The sequence below is a fragment of the Phyllobates terribilis genome, unplaced genomic scaffold (genome assembly GCF_046119375.1).
Source record: "Phyllobates terribilis strain yellow unplaced genomic scaffold, ASM4611937v1 Scaffold_602__1_contigs__length_984359, whole genome shotgun sequence".
Taxonomy (NCBI): domain Eukaryota; kingdom Metazoa; phylum Chordata; class Amphibia; order Anura; family Dendrobatidae; genus Phyllobates; species Phyllobates terribilis.
Genome location: NW_027363362.1, coordinates 607,554 through 627,888, shown reverse-complemented (window position 1 = coordinate 627,888; position 20,335 = coordinate 607,554). Strand labels below are relative to the sequence as shown.

The 20,335-nt window shown below is 42.7% G+C and overlaps 8 non-coding genes across 8 annotated transcripts; all 8 read left to right on the top strand.

Moving 5' to 3' along the window:
- Window positions 1–473: 473 nt before the first annotated feature.
- On the top strand, window positions 474–664 carry LOC141233464 (U2 spliceosomal RNA). The gene has a single exon (XR_012299540.1). It is a non-coding gene; the product is annotated as a U2 spliceosomal RNA (small nuclear RNA).
- A 1,115-nt stretch (window positions 665–1,779) lies between these two features.
- On the top strand, window positions 1,780–1,970 carry LOC141233463 (U2 spliceosomal RNA). Its single transcript, XR_012299539.1, has one exon. It is a non-coding gene; the product is annotated as a U2 spliceosomal RNA (small nuclear RNA).
- A 6,193-nt stretch (window positions 1,971–8,163) lies between these two features.
- On the top strand, window positions 8,164–8,356 carry LOC141233683 (U2 spliceosomal RNA). Its single transcript, XR_012299746.1, has one exon. It is a non-coding gene; the product is annotated as a U2 spliceosomal RNA (small nuclear RNA).
- A 1,112-nt stretch (window positions 8,357–9,468) lies between these two features.
- Window positions 9,469–9,659, top strand: LOC141233611 (U2 spliceosomal RNA). The gene has a single exon (XR_012299684.1). It is a non-coding gene; the product is annotated as a U2 spliceosomal RNA (small nuclear RNA).
- Window positions 9,660–10,771: 1,112 nt separating this feature from the next.
- Window positions 10,772–10,962, top strand: LOC141233462 (U2 spliceosomal RNA). Its single transcript, XR_012299538.1, has one exon. It is a non-coding gene; the product is annotated as a U2 spliceosomal RNA (small nuclear RNA).
- Window positions 10,963–17,408: 6,446 nt separating this feature from the next.
- LOC141233658 (U2 spliceosomal RNA) lies at window positions 17,409–17,597 on the top strand. The gene has a single exon (XR_012299727.1). It is a non-coding gene; the product is annotated as a U2 spliceosomal RNA (small nuclear RNA).
- Window positions 17,598–18,718: 1,121 nt separating this feature from the next.
- Window positions 18,719–18,909, top strand: LOC141233615 (U2 spliceosomal RNA). The gene has a single exon (XR_012299688.1). It is a non-coding gene; the product is annotated as a U2 spliceosomal RNA (small nuclear RNA).
- A 1,115-nt stretch (window positions 18,910–20,024) lies between these two features.
- On the top strand, window positions 20,025–20,215 carry LOC141233460 (U2 spliceosomal RNA). The gene has a single exon (XR_012299537.1). It is a non-coding gene; the product is annotated as a U2 spliceosomal RNA (small nuclear RNA).
- Window positions 20,216–20,335: the final 120 nt, after the last annotated feature.

The window sequence follows — 20,335 nt, the reverse complement described above, 5'->3', positions numbered from 1 at the left end:
GCCAGCCAGGTATCCTGCCTGCAGTAGATGGAATGTGGCAATGGAACGCTGGCTGCGCGTGTCATAATAGGCTCTGAGCCTTTATATACCTGTGCACAGCAGCAGCCACCTTCAGTCTGCTGCTGGACAGCCAGCAGCAGCAGCAGCAGGAGAGGTATGTAATCAGGAGCCCTCCTGCTAAGGGTAGACAGCTGCTCGTTCCACCCCACCCCCCGCCTTAATTGGTTCTCCTCCCTTCCAACGGTGTTGAGGCGGGTGGGAACAGCAGGGGGTGAAGGTGCTGTGTTTAAAGAGGTGGAGTTATGCAGATCTAAAACGCGTGGATTGCAGCAGCAGCAAGCCGAAAAGTGCAGGCATGTAAGGGATCTAGAGGTTGACAACATGTCTTCTTAACGGGAGTCCAGGAGCTCATCTCCACAAATGGACTTTTCAGGATCCTTGGGTGGCTCCGTAGTTTGAAACCAATTCTGGTTATCGCTTCTCGGCCTTTTGGCTAAGATCAAGTGTAGTATCTGTTCTTATCAGTTTAATATCTGATACGTCCCCTATCTGGGGACCATATATTAAATGGATTTTTAGAACAGGGAGATGGAAAAAGAGCTTGCTCTGTCCACTCCACGCATTGACCTGGTATTGCAGTATCTCCAGGACCGGTGCACCCCTTCTTTAATGCAGTTTCTAAAATCAGAAAGAATTGAATTCAATGTTTTTTGTTCATTTTGCTTGTTTGTCGGATTTTGGGATGGACTCTTTGGCTTTGCTTTTCTTCTCCTCACTGGATTTTTCATGTTCAAAGTTGCAGAAGCCAGATTACAAGCTCATTTTGGTTCAACTTCAGCAACTGTGCATTGCATTGCCATGTAATGTGATGCAATGCTATCTTTCTAGCTCTCCCTTTTTACTTCCTTTTGGATAAACAGACATATTAGGCAAGCATTTTGGAGCTTTCACCTAAATAACTACAGGTGGTGAGATAAGCTGCACAATATAATTGACCTTTCAGTATATTGTTGCACACACACCATCTATTTAGCAAATGCCCTTGTTATCAACAGCAGCCTTTTAAACTCACCTGAGCTAACAGGTATGTGCGCTGGTTACTCTGCTGCGCTTAAAATTTCTTTTTTGGTTTGCTACAATGCCTTTTCTGAAACGTTGTCTCCCTCTGCTGGAACACTGACTTCTTTCATTTAATGCCTGCAGACTATAAAAGAGAACCCAACCCAAAAAGTTTGGTTGATTAGTCTGTGGCATTCTGTTAAACTGTTGCTTATGGCGGTCTCTGTGAGCTTCTCAGCGACATTCAGCCAGCCAGGTATCCTGCCTGCAGTAGATGGAATGTGGCAATGGAACGCTGGCTGCGCGTGTCATAATAGGCTCTGAGCCTTTATATACCTGTGCACAGCAGCAGCCACCTTCAGTCTGCTGCTGGACAGCCAGCAGCAGCAGCAGCAGGAGAGGTATGTAATCAGGAGCCCTCCTGCTAAGGGTAGACAGCTGCTCGTTCCACCCCACCCCCCGCCTTAATTGGTTCTCCTCCCTTCCAACGGTGTTGAGGCGGGTGGGAACAGCAGGGGGTGAAGGTGCTGTGTTTAAAGAGGTGGAGTTATGCAGATCTAAAACGCGTGGATTGCAGCAGCAGCAAGCCGAAAAGTGCAGGCATGTAAGGGATCTAGAGGTTGACAACATGTCTTCTTAACGGGAGTCCAGGAGCTCATCTCCACAAATGGACTTTTCAGGATCCTTGGGTGGCTCCGTAGTTTGAAACCAATTCTGGTTATCGCTTCTCGGCCTTTTGGCTAAGATCAAGTGTAGTATCTGTTCTTATCAGTTTAATATCTGATACGTCCCCTATCTGGGGACCATATATTAAATGGATTTTTAGAACAGGGAGATGGAAAAAGAGCTTGCTCTGTCCACTCCACGCATTGACCTGGTATTGCAGTATCTCCAGGACCGGTGCACCCCTTCTTTAATGCAGTTTCTAAAATCAGAAAGAATTGAATTCAATGTTTTTTGTTCATTTTGCTTGTTTGTCGGATTTTGGGATGGACTCTTTGGCTTTGCTTTTCTTCTCCTCATTGGATTTTTCATGTTCAAAGTTGCAGAAGCCAGATTACAAGCTCATTTTGGTTCAACTTCAGCAACTGTGCATTGCATTGCCATGTAATGTGATGCAATGCTATCTTTCTAGCTCTCCCTTTTTACTTCCTTTTGGATAAACAGACATATTAGGCAAGCATTTTGGAGCTTTCACCTAAATAACTACAGGTGGTGAGATAAGCTGCACAATATAATTGACCTTTCAGTATATTGTTGCACACACACCATCTATTTAGCAAATGCCCTTGTTATCAACAGCAGCCTTTTAAACTCACCTGAGCTAACAGGTATGTGCGCTGGTTACTCTGCTGCGCTTAAAATTTCTTTTTTGGTTTGCTACAATGCCTTTTCTGAAACGTTGTCTCCCTCTGCTGGAACACTGACTTCTTTCATTTAATGCCTGCAGACTATAAAAGAGAACCCAACCCAAAAAGTTTGGTTGATTAGTCTGTGGCATTCTGTTAAACTGTTGCTTATGGCGGTCTCTGTGAGCTTCTCAGCGACATTCAGCCAGCCAGGTATCCTGCCTGCAGTAGATGGAATGTGGCAATGGAACGCTGGCTGCGCGTGTCATAATAGGCTCTGAGCCTTTATATACCTGTGCACAGCAGCAGCCACCTTCAGTCTGCTGCTGGACAGCCAGCAGCAGCAGCAGCAGGAGAGGTATGTAATCAGGAGCCCTCCTGCTAAGGGTAGACAGCTGCTCGTTCCACCCCACCCCCCGCCTTAATTGGTTCTCCTCCCTTCCAACGGTGTTGAGGCGGGTGGGAACAGCAGGGGGTGAAGGTGCTGTGTTTAAAGAGGTGGAGTTATGCAGATCTAAAACGCGTGGATTGCAGCAGCAGCAAGCCGAAAAGTGCAGGCATGTAAGGGATCTAGAGGTTGACAACATGTCTTCTTAACGGGAGTCCAGGAGCTCATCTCCACAAATGGACTTTTCAGGATCCTTGGGTGGCTCCGTAGTTTGAAACCAATTCTGGTTATCGCTTCTCGGCCTTTTGGCTCAGATCTGTAATGGGTCTAGTCATTTGGCTGTCTGTGCGTTAACTCTTGGCCCTGTGGCATCGCCATTTTATGGCTTAAGCCACTTGCTGCTATAAGGAGTTGGCCAGTAGACACGACTAGCGATAATGGGACGCATTCGATACGCTGGGCCCGGTGAGGCTCGAGTGAAGTTTGGAATCCAGATTGATGTGGAAGAAGGCAAAGAAGGAATCTTTACCCTCAGCTTCGTGGTGAAGGAGATTTTGTTTGGACTCCTTGAAGTGAAGAAGGAAGAAATCTTGTGCCTCCAGCAATTCAAAAGCAAGTATAATCTTGTATTTACTTCTATGGCTGTTTGCAACAATTTCTATGATTGTTTGAAAAAGAATCTGGACAATCAATATTTGGATGGGCTGACTTTTGTCATCTTGTATTGCTCCAAAGAGGTACCTCTGACTGTTTTCATGTACAACCCACATGTGGACTTGGCTTTGATTTATGCCTTTCTAAATAGGCACTGCTATATTACCAAGGTGGCAGTAAAAGTCATGAATGAGGAGGAACTATGGACCGGTAAATATCGTTTCATGGTCAAGTTCCGGGAAAGTCCTGATGAACCAGGGGGTATACATTATCCTCCATCAAATTTTTCCATTGGGAGTGAGCGGGGTTACCTGTTCTTCCCCAATGCGCCCAGGTTTTGTCGTCATTGTAGGAGGTATGGCCATACTCAGGAAGCATGCGACATCAGACAGATTATTTGCAGGAAGTGCAATGAGGTGGGTCATTCTTCCAATAATTGCAAAAATGAAATAGTCTGTAACCTCTGCGGAGAGAAGGGGCATGCCTTCAGAGACTGTATATTCCATCCTGGTTCATATGCGGGGGCAGCGGGAAGGGGAAGGAGAAGAAATGAATCTCCTGCACCCACAGCTACAACTCCGACTGCTCCAACTCCGACTGCTCCGATATCTACTCTGGCTTTCCTGGATGAGGAGGAGGCTCGGGTTGCTTTTCCAGAACTGGTTCGTGTGAATGTAAGAGGAAATATGGAGCTGGCACCTGAGCCACCGGTGCAGAGGGCCGCGTCTGTGGCTTCAGATGTCAGTGAGTCTGAGACGATAACTGATGATCGTATAGGCATGGAAGTGGCCCCGGTGGAGGATCTGGAGGCTGAAATTCCAGACATGATGGTTACATTGCAGGGGGAAGAGGAGTCTGATCTGACCAGAACACCGCATGTGGCCTGGAGCGATGTCGTTTCTGACCTTGAGGAGGAGGGAGGTCAGGGGGACTTTGACCCCCAGCGGCAGGATTATAGTTCAGATGAAGATGGAGGCGCTTCAGTGAAGAAAAAGAAGAAAACTGAGCCATCCTTTTCCCCTTTAAGTGACTGCAGTGTGAGTCCAGCCCGGGTGTACCCTACTGCATCCGATCCCCAAGATGTGTCTTTTTTGGGGGAAGGCACAAACTACGATATCTGCACGTCCAGCGTCCTACCCCCAGAAGGGTTAGGATGATGTACAGGTGGGCATGTTGTCGTGACCTGCCACATCAAATTAATAGATGGGTGCCCAAGTTGCTCTCAGCATCTTGTCGCTAAATGTTCGGCTGATTAAATCTGAGTCGAGAAGAGTGGCAATTTTGGACTACTTGAGCAACTTGGATGCGGACGTATACTGTGTCCAGGAGTGTGGGATCTCCGATCCCTTAAGTGAAAATGCATGGCCTTTAGGTCAAAGTGTGTGGTCTGGTTCTGTATGTAATAAAAATTGTGGGGTAGGTGTTTTGGTGAAGGGTTATAGTGTTAAGATAGAAAGTTACATGGTGGTGGAGGCGGGGAGGTGTGTAATATGTGAGTTAAATTGTAGGGGGTGGAGGGTTAGGGTGGTAAATATGTATGCACCAATAGATAAAGGGGAGAGGCTGGAAATTTTTGAGAAATTATGTTTTTTTTTATCTGGCAAAATGCCAATAATTTTTGTTGGAGATTTCAATTGTGTGACGGAGGGGGATAAGATGGATGTTACAGGTAAAAGACTCAAGAGTCTTGTGGCGGATTTTTCCTTACAGGATGCTGCGGAAGTTTTTTTAGGTAATCCACCTCCTGCGACCTATAAGGCCGACAGGGGAGGCATAGAGTCTAGAATAGACCGTATCTTCTTTTCTTCACAAAATGTTATTTGTAGGAATTTCCAGCAGGAAGATGTTCCCTTCTCTGACCATGTGTGTTTGAGGGCACGTCTAGAAGGTAAGATTTCCTTTGTATATGGTGGTGGCGTGTGGAAACTTAATGTGCGTTTGCTGGAAGATAATAGGATCATGCGTGATTTTAGGCGAATGTATGTTAGGTGGAGGGATAAAAAAAGTGATTTCAGGAATGTGCTTGAGTGGTGGGACTGGATGAAGAGTGAGATTGTTTTTTTCTTTAGAAAAAGGGGCAGGAGGAAAGCAGCAATGAATAGAGCAAAATTTAATGATTTAAGCTCTAGACTGGAGTGGCTGAGGAAGTTAAGGATGATTGGAGTGGATGTGGATGTTTTGATGTGTCAAGTGAAAGAAGAGATTAAGAAATATATTGAGGGTAAAGGGAAAGAAATTATTTACCGTTCTAAGATTGAACATTTGGAGAAAAATGAGAAATGCACAAGGTTTTTTTTCAAAAAAGTTTTTGGGAAGAAAGTAGATATGGATGAGGTGGTGAATGGTGATGGGGTGTGTGTGAGTGGGAAGGATGTGATGCAGGAGGTGGTGTTGTTTTATAAGGAGTTGTATGGGGAAAAATGGGTTGATGATAGGATGTTGACTGATGCTTTGGGGTGTTTAGAAGGTTGTTTGGGTGAGGATGAACGTGAAATATTGGATGATGTAATTGTGTTGGATGAAGTTAAAAAAGTGGTGATGTCTGCGAGTAAGAATAAAACACCTGGGAAGGATGGACTGCCCGTGGAGTTATATGTTAAGGAATGGGACACGATGGGAAATGACTTATTGGAGGTGTGCCAGTATATGTTCACGGAGAATATGTTGAGTGAATCTATGAGAGATGGGGTGGTGGTTTTGGTTCATAAGAAAGGTGATAAAAAGGATTTGGGGAATTGGAGGCCAATCACCCTTTTGAATGCAGACTATAAGGTGTTTAGTAAATTGTTGGCTAGCCGGATGCGGGAAGTGATTGGCGGTGTGGTGGATGAAGATCAAGTGTGTGCAGTGCCTGGAAGAAGTATGACTGAAAATTTGGTGTTGTTGCGTGATGTGATTGGGGATTGTATGAGTCGTAAGCAGAAATGTTTGTTGTTTTCGGTTGATTTTGAAAAAGCTTTTGACCGTGTGTCACATAGCTTTATGTTTAAGGTTTTGTCTAAGATGGGTTATTCCAGGAATTTTGTAAACTGTGTTAGGAGTTTGTATTGTAATGTTTCAAGTGAATTTTTGGTGAATGGGTGGTTGAGTGAGAAAGTGAGAATTAAATCAGGAGTGCGTCAGGGGTGCCCTATGTCCCCTTTTTTGTTTATTAGTGTGATTGAAGTGTTGATGTGTATGGTTAGGAAGGATAAGGTTATGAGAGGTGTGATGATTCCTGGGAGTAATGGAAAGGATGTGAGAATTCTAGGTTACATGGATGATGTAGTGATTGTGAGTGGGAATATGGCTGCGATGAGTAGGGCAAGGTTGATATTAAGTTTGTTTTGTAGTGTCTCAGCTTTTAAGGTCAATTGGACTAAGAGTTCCTTTAAATGTTTTGGTGAGAGGAATGTACGGATGGATGGTGTGAGGTGTGAGGATGGTGCAATAAAGGTGCTTGGGATTAAGTTTAATGATGATTTGAAAGGAAATGAGAGTTGGGAAGATTGTGGGGTGAGAGTGGTGCGCAAGTTGAATTTTTGGCGAATGAGAGAATTAACTCTGACTGGGAAAGTTCTGATTATTAAGGCGGTTATTTTGCCTATTTTGTTGTTTGTTGCGAATGTATATCCTGCTGCTTTTAAGAAAATTAGGAAAACTGAGAAATTCATCTTTAATTTTCTTTGGGGAAGTCGCATGGAGAAATTGAAACGGGAATATGTCTATAAGTTATGTGTAAATGGTGGTTTGGATTTTCCAAATATTGATTTCTTTTTAGGGATTAGTTACGTGAAAATGGTGGTGGTGGTTCTAGGGAAAAGTAATAAGTGTGCTTATATGATGAAGTATTCGGCTGGATGGATGCTTTATGGCTTAAAGTGGGTCAAAAGGGATGCTAGAGTGCCTGTTGCTTTTAAGTGTCCTGTATGGTATGGTTGTGTTGAGAAATTTGTAAGGAAGTATGATTTGTTGTCCGTTAACATGAGTGATTTTAGGCAAAAGAAGAAAGTCATTAGGATGGTGCGTGAGCGTGAGGTGGTATGTAATATCAATGGGTTGAGAGGGGAGGAAGTAACCGAGATGTGGAGAAAATTAAGTATAGATGGTGTGACTAACAGACAGAGAGATATCGCTTGGATGATATTGCATGACATTTTGCCTGTTAGAGATGTGCAAAAGAAGAGGGATTTAGTTAAATCTGAGGTATGCCCGAGGGATGGATGTGGTTTGAGAGAGCATGTTAGACATATGGTATGGGATTGTGATTTTGCATATGATGTATGGAAGGGTATAGGGGGACTTTGCAAGGAATTGGTGGGTGTAAAGTATGTTAATTGGAAACTTGCTATGTTTGGGATGGGTGCATGTAGTAGAATTAAGGATAGGATTTTATGGTTGTTGGTGGTGTGTGTAATTGAAAGTTTGTGGGATGCGAGGAATTTGTTAGTTTTTAAAAGGAAGAAAATGTCAATTAATGAATGTTTGAGATTGATTCTGTCACGTATGTATGTAATATACCTCTGGGATCAGGAACGTGGAAGTATTATAGATGCTGAAGGGATCTGGAAGTTTAAAAAGTGGAGGTTTTTGGTAAAGTTTAATTAGTAGTGTATAAATGTACCTGATGATAAGGTTTGGTTTTATTTTTGATTATATACCAAGTGTGATGAAAGGCTAAGTGTCAATGAAAGGCTTTTGTAAGTCGATTTGATTGAGCTTATGCTCCGGCCTATCTGATTTGGTTAAAAAAAAAAAAAAAAAAAAAAAAAAATCTGTTCTTATCAGTTTAATATCTGATACGTCCCCTATCTGGGGACCATATATTAAATGGATTTTTAGAACAGGGAGATGGAAAAAGAGCTTGCTCTGTCCACTCCACGCATTGACCTGGTATTGCAGTATCTCCAGGACCGGTGCACCCCTTCTTTAATGCAGTTTCTAAAATCAGAAAGAATTGAATTCAATGTTTTTTGTTCATTTTGCTTGTTTGTCGGATTTTGGGATGGACTCTTTGGCTTTGCTTTTCTTCTCCTCATTGGATTTTTCATGTTCAAAGTTGCAGAAGCCAGATTACAAGCTCATTTTGGTTCAACTTCAGCAACTGTGCATTGCATTGCCATGTAATGTGATGCAATGCTATCTTTCTAGCTCTCCCTTTTTACTTCCTTTTGGATAAACAGACGTATTAGGCAAGCATTTTGGAGCTTTCACCTAAATAACTACAGGTGGTGAGATAAGCTGCACAATATAATTGACCTTTCAGTATATTGTTGCACACACACCATCTATTTAGCAAATGCCCTTGTTATCAACAGCAGCCTTTTAAACTCACCTGAGCTAACAGGTATGTGCGCTGGTTACTCTGCTGCGCTTAAAATTTCTTTTTTGGTTTGCTACAATGCCTTTTCTGAAACGTTGTCTCCCTCTGCTGGAACACTGACTTCTTTCATTTAATGCCTGCAGACTATAAAAGAGAACCCAACCCAAAAAGTTTGGTTGATTAGTCTGTGGCATTCTGTTAAACTGTTGCTTATGGCGGTCTCTGTGAGCTTCTCAGCGACATTCAGCCAGCCAGGTATCCTGCCTGCAGTAGATGGAATGTGGCAATGGAACGCTGGCTGCGCGTGTCATAATAGGCTCTGAGCCTTTATATACCTGTGCACAGCAGCAGCCACCTTCAGTCTGCTGCTGGACAGCCAGCAGCAGCAGCAGGAGAGGTATGTAATCAGGAGCCCTCCTGCTAAGGGTAGACAGCTGCTCGTTCCACCCCACCCCCCGCCTTAATTGGTTCTCCTCCCTTCCAACGGTGTTGAGGCGGGTGGGAACAGCAGGGGGTGAAGGTGCTGTGTTTAAAGAGGTGGAGTTATGCAGATCTAAAACGCGTGGATTGCAGCAGCAGCAAGCCGAAAAGTGCAGACATGTAAGGGATCTAGAGGTTGACAACATGTCTTCTTAACGGGAGTCCAGGAGCTCATCTCCACAAATGGACTTTTCAGGATCCTTGGGTGGCTCCGTAGTTTGAAACCAATTCTGGTTATCGCTTCTCGGCCTTTTGGCTAAGATCAAGTGTAGTATCTGTTCTTATCAGTTTAATATCTGATACGTCCCCTATCTGGGGACCATATATTAAATGGAATTTTAGAACAGGGAGATGGAAAAAGAGCTTGCTCTGTCCACTCCACGCATTGACCTGGTATTGCAGTATCTCCAGGACCGGTGCACCCCTTCTTTAATGCAGTTTCTAAAATCAGAAAGAATTGAATTCAATGTTTTTTGTTCATTTTGCTTGTTTGTCGGATTTTGGGATGGACTCTTTGGCTTTGCTTTTCTTCTCCTCATTGGATTTTTCATGTTCAAAGTTGCAGAAGCCAGATTACAAGCTCATTTTGGTTCAACTTCAGCAACTGTGCATTGCATTGCCATGTAATGTGATGCAATGCTATCTTTCTAGCTCTCCCTTTTTACATCCTTTTGGATAAACAGACATATTAGGCAAGCATTTTGGAGCTTTCACCTAAATAACTACAGGTGGTGAGATAAGCTGCACAATATAATTGACCTTTCAGTATATTGTTGCACACACACCATCTATTTAGCAAATGCCCTTGTTATCAACAGCAGCCTTTTAAACTCACCTGAGCTAACAGGTATGTGCGCTGGTTACTCTGCTGCGCTTAAAATTTCTTTTTTGGTTTGCTACAATGCCTTTTCTGAAACGTTGTCTCCCTCTGCTGGAACACTGACTTCTTTCATTTAATGCCTGCAGACTATAAAAGAGAACCCAACCCAAAAAGTTTGGTTGATTAGTCTGTGGCATTCTGTTAAACTGTTGCTTATGGCGGTCTCTGTGAGCTTCTCAGCGACATTCAGCCAGCCAGGTATCCTGCCTGCAGTAGATGGAATGTGGCAATGGAACGCTGGCTGCGCGTGTCATAATAGGCTCTGAGCCTTTATATACCTGTGCACAGCAGCAGCCACCTTCAGTCTGCTGCTGGACAGCCAGCAGCAGCAGCAGGAGAGGTATGTAATCAGGAGCCCTCCTGCTAAGGGTAGACAGCTGCTCGTTCCACCCCACCCCCCGCCTTAATTGGTTCTCCTCCCTTCCAACGGTGTTGAGGCGGGTGGGAACAGCAGGGGGTGAAGGTGCTGTGTTTAAAGAGGTGGAGTTATGCAGATCTAAAACGCGTGGATTGCAGCAGCAGCAAGCCGAAAAGTGCAGGCATGTAAGGGATCTAGAGGTTGACAACATGTCTTCTTAACGGGAGTCCAGGAGCTCATCTCCACAAATGGACTTTTCAGGATCCTTGGGTGGCTCCGTAGTTTGAAACCAATTCTGGTTATCGCTTCTCGGCCTTTTGGCTAAGATCAAGTGTAGTATCTGTTCTTATCAGTTTAATATCTGATACGTCCCCTATCTGGGGACCATATATTAAATGGATTTTTAGAACAGGGAGATGGAAAAAGAGCTTGCTCTGTCCACTCCACGCATTGACCTGGTATTGCAGTATCTCCAGGACCGGTGCACCCCTTCTTTAATGCAGTTTCTAAAATCAGAAAGAATTGAATTCAATGTTTTTTGTTCATTTTGCTTGTTTGTCGGATTTTGGGATGGACTCTTTGGCTTTGCTTTTCTTCTCCTCATTGGATTTTTCATGTTCAAAGTTGCAGAAGCCAGATTACAAGCTCATTTTGGTTCAACTTCAGCAACTGTGCATTGCATTGCCATGTAATGTGATGCAATGCTATCTTTCTAGCTCTCCCTTTTTACTTCCTTTTGGATAAACAGACATATTAGGCAAGCATTTTGGAGCTTTCACCTAAATAACTACAGGTGGTGAGATAAGCTGCACAATATAATTGACCTTTCAGTATATTGTTGCACACACACCATCTATTTAGCAAATGCCCTTGTTATCAACAGCAGCCTTTTAAACTCACCTGAGCTAACAGGTATGTGCGCTGGTTACTCTGCTGCGCTTAAAATTTCTTTTTTGGTTTGCTACAATGCCTTTTCTGAAACGTTGTCTCCCTCTGCTGGAACACTGACTTCTTTCATTTAATGCCTGCAGACTATAAAAGAGAACCCAACCCAAAAAGTTTGGTTGATTAGTCTGTGGCATTCTGTTAAACTGTTGCTTATGGCGGTCTCTGTGAGCTTCTCAGCGACATTCAGCCAGCCAGGTATCCTGCCTGCAGTAGATGGAATGTGGCAATGGAACGCTGGCTGCGCGTGTCATAATAGGCTCTGAGCCTTCATATACCTGTGCACAGCAGCAGCCACCTTCAGTCTGCTGCTGGACAGCCAGCAGCAGCAGCAGCAGGAGAGGTATGTAATCAGGAGCCCTCCTGCTAAGGGTAGACAGCTGCTCGTTCCACCCCACCCCCCGCCTTAATTGGTTCTCCTCCCTTCCAACGGTGTTGAGGCGGGTGGGAACAGCAGGGGGTGAAGGTGCTGTGTTTAAAGAGGTGGAGTTATGCAGATCTAAAACGCGTGGATTGCAGCAGCAGCAAGCCGAAAAGTGCAGGCATGTAAGGGATCTAGAGGTTGACAACATGTCTTCTTAACGGGAGTCCAGGAGCTCATCTCCACAAATGGACTTTTCAGGATCCTTGGGTGGCTCCGTAGTTTGAAACCAATTCTGGTTATCGCTTCTCGGCCTTTTGGCTGCGATCTAGTGTTGGTTTTACTGGCATTGGTTGTAGTTGGAAGGTGCCTGGGGTACCCCGCCTCTTGGCCTTGGGTTCGGGTCCCACTCTTGTTGTGGGGCTTAGGCCCTTGCTGCTATAAGGAGGTGGGCTTAGTCCCTGGGCAACGGGTTGCGATCCCAGCTGTACAGTCCTAGGATTGTTCAGCGACTCCTTAGTTGCGGAAATCCCCCATTATTGGTTGCGGAAATCCCCGTTTTCCTGTTGCGGAAATCCTTATTTCACCATGGATTCAGATCCAGGTGAAATTCCGACCTATGCCCGGTTACGGCATACGGTGCGGTTTTACTTCCATGAGGGAGGTAAAGATAACAGAGGTTTACGTTTTATTGTGGATGATCTTCTTGTGAAATTTTTTTCAATCCAGAAATCCGAGATCCTGGCAATCCAAGACTACCCGAAGCGTGGTGTATACGATGTCACATTCACTGAAAAAGGTATCCACCAAGATTTTTGCCGTAAAGTGAATGATCCTGATATAATTTACCAGAGAAAGCCAATCTTTAAAGGTGTTAAAATTGTCGAACATGAATTAGATGTGATAAAAACTGTAATTGTTAAAATTTACTCTCCTTATACAAAAGAAAGCGATGTTATTTCATTTTTATCCAATTATTTCAGCAAAGTGGTAAGCCATGGAAAAGTTATGAATGAGTGCGGAGTTTGGGCGTGTAAGTGGAAATTTACGGTGACATGTATTAAGGACCCTTCAAGCCCGGGGGGCATAAGACTTCCCCCAGCACGTTTTAGAATTGGAAACACGAATGGTGACCTCTTTTTTAATGGGATGCCAGCATTCTGTAGGAAATGCAAAAAATACGGCCATTCTAACTGTGACATTACTTGTGTAGCCTGTGGGAGCAAAGACCATAAAACTGAAAATTGTACAACTGGAATTTTTTGTAGCAACTGTGTTTCCAGAGGTCATGCTTTTTCTCATTGTTCTTTTAGGAATACCTCAAAGAGAGCTCAAGCTGGGCAAACAGAGAGACCTTCACCCCCTGAACCAGAAAAGCCCCCACCCCCTGACCAACCCTCGGCTGGTTCGGACAAGCCCGCGGAGGAGAATGAGGGGGGGAGTATGGAAATACCGACCGAGGATGGTGAGCCATGGTGTACTGTTGGAAACTCGAAGCAAAAGAGGGAACGGCGTGGTAACCCACAAACAGAAACCCCTGCGGAGGGACCGAGGGTGGGTGCTACAGGCCAATCCTCACCTTCGAATCCTCCTGGGAATACTCAAGGGCGCGAACAGTCTGGGCCAAAAAAACGCAGGTTGCACGGAGTGGATAGGGCACCTAAGGAAGTACCCCCACCGGAACCCCCGGATGGAAGTGGGAAACCTCAAACGGTGCCTTTACAGGGTGAGGAGGTTGCCAATGTCCCACCCCCTTCAGAAATGGAGGGGGAGATGGAGATGGCTGACTCAGTGATCCTGGAAACTCCTGAAAATAAGTGGTCAACGTCTGAGATGCATGTGCTCGATACGATTCCCCCAGATGGTGCCTCGATAGGGGTCCAAATGGGGGTTCGTGAGCAAAGAGGCAGGCAATACGACCAAGCAGAGTTGGACAGAATGGAACAAGAGTATATCCTGGGAGGTCTACGGTCTGGGACACTAACAGATGAGGAGTCCTCCGTGACGGGCTCTCTGTTGACGATCAATGATCCCTCATCTCCTGGAATAGAAATATAAACCAGCTGAGGTAAGAGTTTGAAAGAATGCTAAATTTCCTTTTTTTCTCTTATGGCAGGGATTAGCGGTTTTTCTCTTAACGCTAGAGGGTTGAAAGCTAAGACCAGAAGAGTTGCTCTCTTTGATTTTTTATCCTCTCTAACAGCTACAGTTTTCTTTTTACAGGAATGCTGCATCCCACACAGTTTAAATTATACAGAATATGAGACTGATTGGGCACATGGACCCTCAGTATGGTCAGGATCAAACGGGTCCAGGTCAGCAGGGTTCGCCATTCTTTTTAAAGGGAATGTTTTTATTGACTCTATTCAAGAGGTTTTACCAGGTAGAATTTTATTAGTAAAAGCTTTTATTGATGGTTTTAAATGGCAATTTTTAAACTTTTATGGAGCCACAGATAAGCAAGAAAGAGCTGATATGTTGAATATGTTACCCTTATTTATTAATGATTCTGTCCCTCTTATTTTATCAGGAGATTTTAATTGCATTTTAGGTGGAGAAAAAAGGTTCTCAAGCTCCACAAGTAGGAATTATGATAAAACGTCTTTTATGTTAAAAAATGTCATACAAGATTTTAATTTAACAGATGTTTTTAAGGAGTGTAATAAAGACTTGCCTGCAGAGGAATGGGTAACCTGGAGCAACGTGAATTGTAGCTCCAGGATTGATTTTATTTTCTGCTCTAAAAATATATTGCCTTTTAAATGTGAGCTTTTATCTAATGTTTTTTCTGATCACAAACTTTTATCCTTTTATGTGAAATGTAATGATTTTAAGAAAAAAGGAAAAGGTACCTGGAAGTTAAACATTTCCCTTTTAGAAGACCCCCAAGTTTTATCTGATTTTACTGAATTTTATTTACATTTTAAAAGAATAAGAGACCCCCATATCCCTATAAGTAGGTGGTGGGAAAAGATGAAAAAGAACATAAGAGATTTTTTTATGAAGGTTGGGGTCCAGAAAGCTAAAGAGAAAAGAGAATTTTATTGGCAACTCAACACTAGATTGGAGACCTTATATAAATTGAAGAGCCATGAGATTGAAGTAGATAAAGAAATTAGTGACTTAAAAAGTGAAATTCAGCATACCTTAGAACAGAGAGGTAAAGAGTTAATTTTCCATGCAAAGGTCCAACATGTTGAAAATAATGAAACCTGTTCACGATATTTTTTTAAATGTATGGTGAAAAATCGTGTTTTTATTGAATCAATGGAAGGTAAACAAGACATAGAGGGTATTTTAGCTAAAGTGCATGAATTTTATTCCGAGCTTTTTAACACAAAATCTGTTGATGACCATTTTATGAAAAGTACTTTGGATGAAATTACAACTGTTTTAGACCCTGTCTCACAAGATGTTTTATTACAGAGTCTAACTGAAGATGAGATATCTGAGACCATAAGAAGCTTTAAGTCTGGTAAAGTACCGGGGCCTGATGGTATACCCATAGAGTTTTATAAGGTTTTTTATGATATTTTACAGGAGGATTTATTTTATGTTTTTAGCGAGGTTTTTAATACAAAAACCCTACCGAACTCCTGGAAGAAAGGTGAGGTCTCCCTTATATACAAAAAGGAAGACAAAACGCAACTAAGAAATTGGAGACCTATCACCCTTCTAAATTGTGATTACAAAATAATGGCAAAAATTTGTGCAAATAGACTTAAAAAGGTAATAGGTAACATAATCCACCCAAACCAAGTGTGTGGCATACCAGGAAGGAGTGTTTGGGAAAATTTGAATCTAATCAAAGATGTAATAGATGACACAAAGTCGAGGGGAAGTAAGCTGGCGGTCCTGTCTCTCGACTTTGAAAAAGCATTTGATAGAGTGTCACACCAATTCCTTTTTAATGTTTTAGCTAAAATGGGTATACCAGAAGGTTTTTTATGCTCTCTCAAAGCATTTTATCATGGTTGCACTAGTAAGGTTTTAGTAAATGGTTTTAAGACAAGTGATGTGTTTTTAAATTCTGGTGTAAAACAAGGTTGCCCTCTGTCCCCCTTGTTATTTATTTGTGCCCTTGAACCCCTACTCAGTGTCTTAAGGAGAGACAAGCAAATCCGAGGCGTCCATTTGCCAGGTGGGGGAGGGCTAGAAGCAAAAGTTACTGGATATATGGATGATGTAGCCATAACATGTAAAGATGACCTGTCTATCCGGAAAACACTACGGCAAGTGGAATACTTCTGTGGTGGATCTGGTTTTAAAGTAAATTTTAACAAAAGCTGTATTTTAAATGTGGGGAATATGATTTTAAATGATGTACCGGTTCCTGAATGTGACTCTGTAAAGATTCTAGGTGTGATTTTTAACGAAACAAACAAAGGTAAAGAAAGCTGGGATCTTGTGGCACAAAAGGTAAATCAAAAACTATGTATGTGGAGGTTGAGGAAATTAACAATGGAAGGGAAGGTACTAGTTATAAAAATGGTAATTGTGCCTTTGTTATTGTACTTAAGTTTGGTGTTTCCCCCCCCCACACATACCTTTACGAAAATAATCAAAGCTTGTTTCACTTTTTTCTGGAGCTCCAAGATGGAGAAATTGAAAAGAGAGTTAGTGGTCAAGCCTAAAGAGAAAGGCGGTAAAGATTTCCCCGATTTTAGAGCTTTTGTTTTAATAAGATTTTTTGTTTTATGTTTTAATGCACTGTCGAAAAATAGTTATTGGTCATATTTCATCCGTTTTAACACAGGTTATTTTATGAAACGTCATGGATGGTTTGAAACAGTTTTAAGTTCCCCATATGCTCTTAATACACCAGAAAGCTATAAGATTTTAGGAACTATTGTAAACACATATGACTTAAAAGGGAAAAGTGCAGAAGACTTAAGAGATAGCAAGATGATTTTAAATGGTTTCAAACAAAAGGAATTAATTGTACAGATTGGGAATTTTAATGATAATAAATGTACTGACATATGGAAAGTTATTAATGAACCCTATCTTTTTAATTCCCAGAAGGACCTGGCCTGGAGCTGTGTGCATGATTGTCTTCCATGTCGGGCATTCCAACACCGAAGAGGACTCGTGAGAACTGCCAGATGTCCAAGACAAAGATGCCTCGGAGATGAGACTGTTTTACATGTTTTATGGACTTGTCACTTTGCACGACAAACATGGACTACAATATTTCCTTTGCTTCAAAAAATGACAAACATTAAGGATCTTACTTTTGAAACTGTCTTATTTGGTCGTGTGGAGTGCCCCAACGCCAGCAAGAGGATCATCGCATGGAAGACAATCAGTACCATCAAAGAAGCTCTATGGAAGGCCAGGAACATCCTTCTTTTTAAACACGATGTTTTATCTGTGAAAGATGTTTTAGAGTTGGCTTTTAGTGAAATGTATATGTATTATTTATTGGATAAAAAGAGAAATGTAATTTTATCAAAACAATGGCTGGTAAAAAAATGGAACACAGCAATCTAAACACATTGTCTGTATTTTAATGTAATTTTACTGCCTTATTGAACTGAAATCAATTTATGTACGAATGCATTTTAAAATATAATGATTTTATGTTCATATCTAATGTATTGTAATTAAGTTTTATCCAATAAACGGGTGTACCTATGTTTGGGTACATTCCAAGTCAAAAAAAAAATCTGTTCTTATCAGTTTAATATCTGATACGTCCCCTATCTGGGGACCATATATTAAATGGATTTTTAGAAAAGGGAGATGGAAAAAGAGCTTGCTCTGTCCACTCCATGCATTGACCTGGTATTGCAGTATCTCCAGGACCGGTGCACCCCTTCTTTAATGCAGTTTCTAAAATCAGAAAGAATTGAATTCAATGTTTTTTGTTCATTTTGCTTGTTTGTCGGATTTTGGGATGGACTCTTTGGCTTTGCTTTTCTTCTCCTCATTGGATTTTTCATGTTCAAAGTTGCAGAAGCCAGATTACAAGCTCATTTTGGTTCAACTTCAGCAACTGTGCATTGCATTGCCATGTAATGTAATGAAATGCTATCTTTCTAACTCTCCCTTTTTACTTCCTTTTGGATAAACAGACATATTAGGCAAGCATTTTGGAGCTTTCACCTAAATAACTACAGATGGTGAGATAAGCTGCACAATATAATTGACCTTTCAGTATATTGTTGCACACACACCATCTATTTAGCAAATGCCCTTGTTATCAACAGCAGCCTTTTAAACTCACCTGAGCTAACAGGTATGTGCGCTGGTTACTCTGCTGCGCTTAAAATTTCTTTTTTGGTTTGCTACAATGCCTTTTCTGAAACGTTGTCTCCCTCTGCTGGAACACTGACTTCTTTCATTTAATGCCTGCAGACTATAAAAGAGAACCCAACCCAAAAAGTTTGGTTGATTAGTCTGTGGCATTCTGTTAAACTGTTGCTTATGGCGGTCTCTGTGAGCTTCTCAGCGACATTCAGCCAGCCAGGTATCCTGCCTGCAGTAGATGGAATGTGGCAATGGAACGCTGGCTGCGCATGTCATAATAGGCTCTGAGCCTTTATATACCTGTGCACAGCAGCAGCCACCTTCAGTCTGCTGCTGGACAGCCAGCAGCAGCAGCAGCAGCAGCAGGAGAGGTATGTAATCAGCAGCCCTCCTGCTAAGGGTAGACAGCTGCTCGTTCCACCCCACCCCCCGCCTTAATTGGTTCTCCTCCCTTCCAACGGTGTTGAGGCGGGTGGGAACAGCAGGGGGTGAAGGTGCTGTGTTTAAAGAGGTGGAGTTATGCAGATCTAAAACGCGTGGATTGCAGCAGCAGCAAGCCGAAAAGTGCAGGCATGTAAGGGATCTAGAGGTTGACAACATGTCTTCTTAACGGGAGTCCAGGAGCTCATCTCCACAAATGGACTTTTCAGGATCCTTGGGTGGCTCCGTAGTTTGAAACCAATTCTGGTTATCGCTTCTCGGCCTTTTGGCTAAGATCAAGTGTAGTATCTGTTCTTATCAGTTTAATATCTGATACATCCCCTATCTGGGGACCATATATTAAATGGATTTTTAGAACAGGGAGATGGAAAAAGAGCTTGCTCTGTCCACTCCACGCATTGACCTGGTATTGCAGTATCTCCAGGACCGGTGCACCCCTTCTTTAATGCAGTTTCTAAAATCAGAAAGAATTGAATTCAATGTTTTTTGTTCATTTTGCTTGTTTGTCGGATTTTGGGATGGACTCTTTGGCTTTGCTTTTCTTCTCCTCATTGGATTTTTCATGTTCAAAGTTGCAGAAGCCAGATTACAAGCTCATTTTGGTTCAACTTCAGCAACTGTGCATTGCATTGCCATGTAATGTAATGAAATGCTATCTTTCTAGCTCTCCCTTTTTACTTCCTTTTGGATAAACAGACATATTAGGCAAGCATTTTGGAGCTTTCACCTAAATAACTACAGGTGGTGAGATAAGCTGCACAATATAATTGACCTTTCAGTATATTGTTGCACACACACCATCTATTTAGCAAATGCCCTTGTTATCAACAGCAGCCTTTTAAACTCACCTGAGCTAACAGGTATGTGCGCTGGTTACTCTGCTGCGCTTAAAATTTCTTTTTTGGTTTGCTACAATGCCTTTTCTGAAACGTTGTCTCCCTCTGCTGGAACACTGACTTCTTTCATTTAATGCCTGCAGACTATAAAAGAGAACCCAACCCAAAAAGTTTGGTTGATTAGTCTGTGGTATTCTGTTAAACTGTTGCTTATGGCGGTCTCTGTGAGCTTCTCAGCGACATTCAGCCAGCCAGGTATCCTGCCTGCAGTAGATGGAATATGGCAATGGAACGCTGGCTGCGCGTGTCATAATAGGCTCTGAGCCTTTATATACCTGTGCACAGCAGCAGCCACCTTCAGTCTGCTGCTGGACAGCCAGCAGCAGCAGCAGCAGGAGAGGTATGTAATCAGCAGCCCTCCTGCTAAGGGTAGACAGCTGCTCGTTCCACCCCACCCCCCGCCTTAATTGGTTCTCCTCCCTTCCAACGGTGTTGAGGCGGGTGGGAACAGCAGGGGGTGAAGGTGCTGTGTTTAAAGAGGTGGAGTTATGCAGATCTAAAACGCGTGGATTGCAGCAGCAGCAAGCCGAAAAGTGCAGGCATGTAAGGGATCTAGAGGTTGACAACATGTCTTCTTAACGGGAGTCCAGGAGCTCATCTCCACAAATGGACTTTTCAGGATCCTTGGGTGGCTCCGTAGTTTGAAACCAATTCTGGTTATCGCTTCTCGGCCTTTTGGCTAAGATCAAGTGTAGTATCTGTTCTTATCAGTTTAATATCTGATACGTCCCCTATCTGGGGACCATATATTAAATGGATTTTTAGAACAGGGAGATGGAAAAAGAGCTTGCTCTGTCCACTCCACGCATTGACCTGGTATTGCAGTATCTCCAGGACCGGTGCACCCCTTCTTTAATGCAGTTTCTAAAATCAGAAAGAATTGAATTCAATGTTTTTTGTTCATTTTGCTTGTTTGTCGGATTTTGGGATGGACTCTTTGGCTTTGCTTTTCTTCTCCTCATTGGATTTT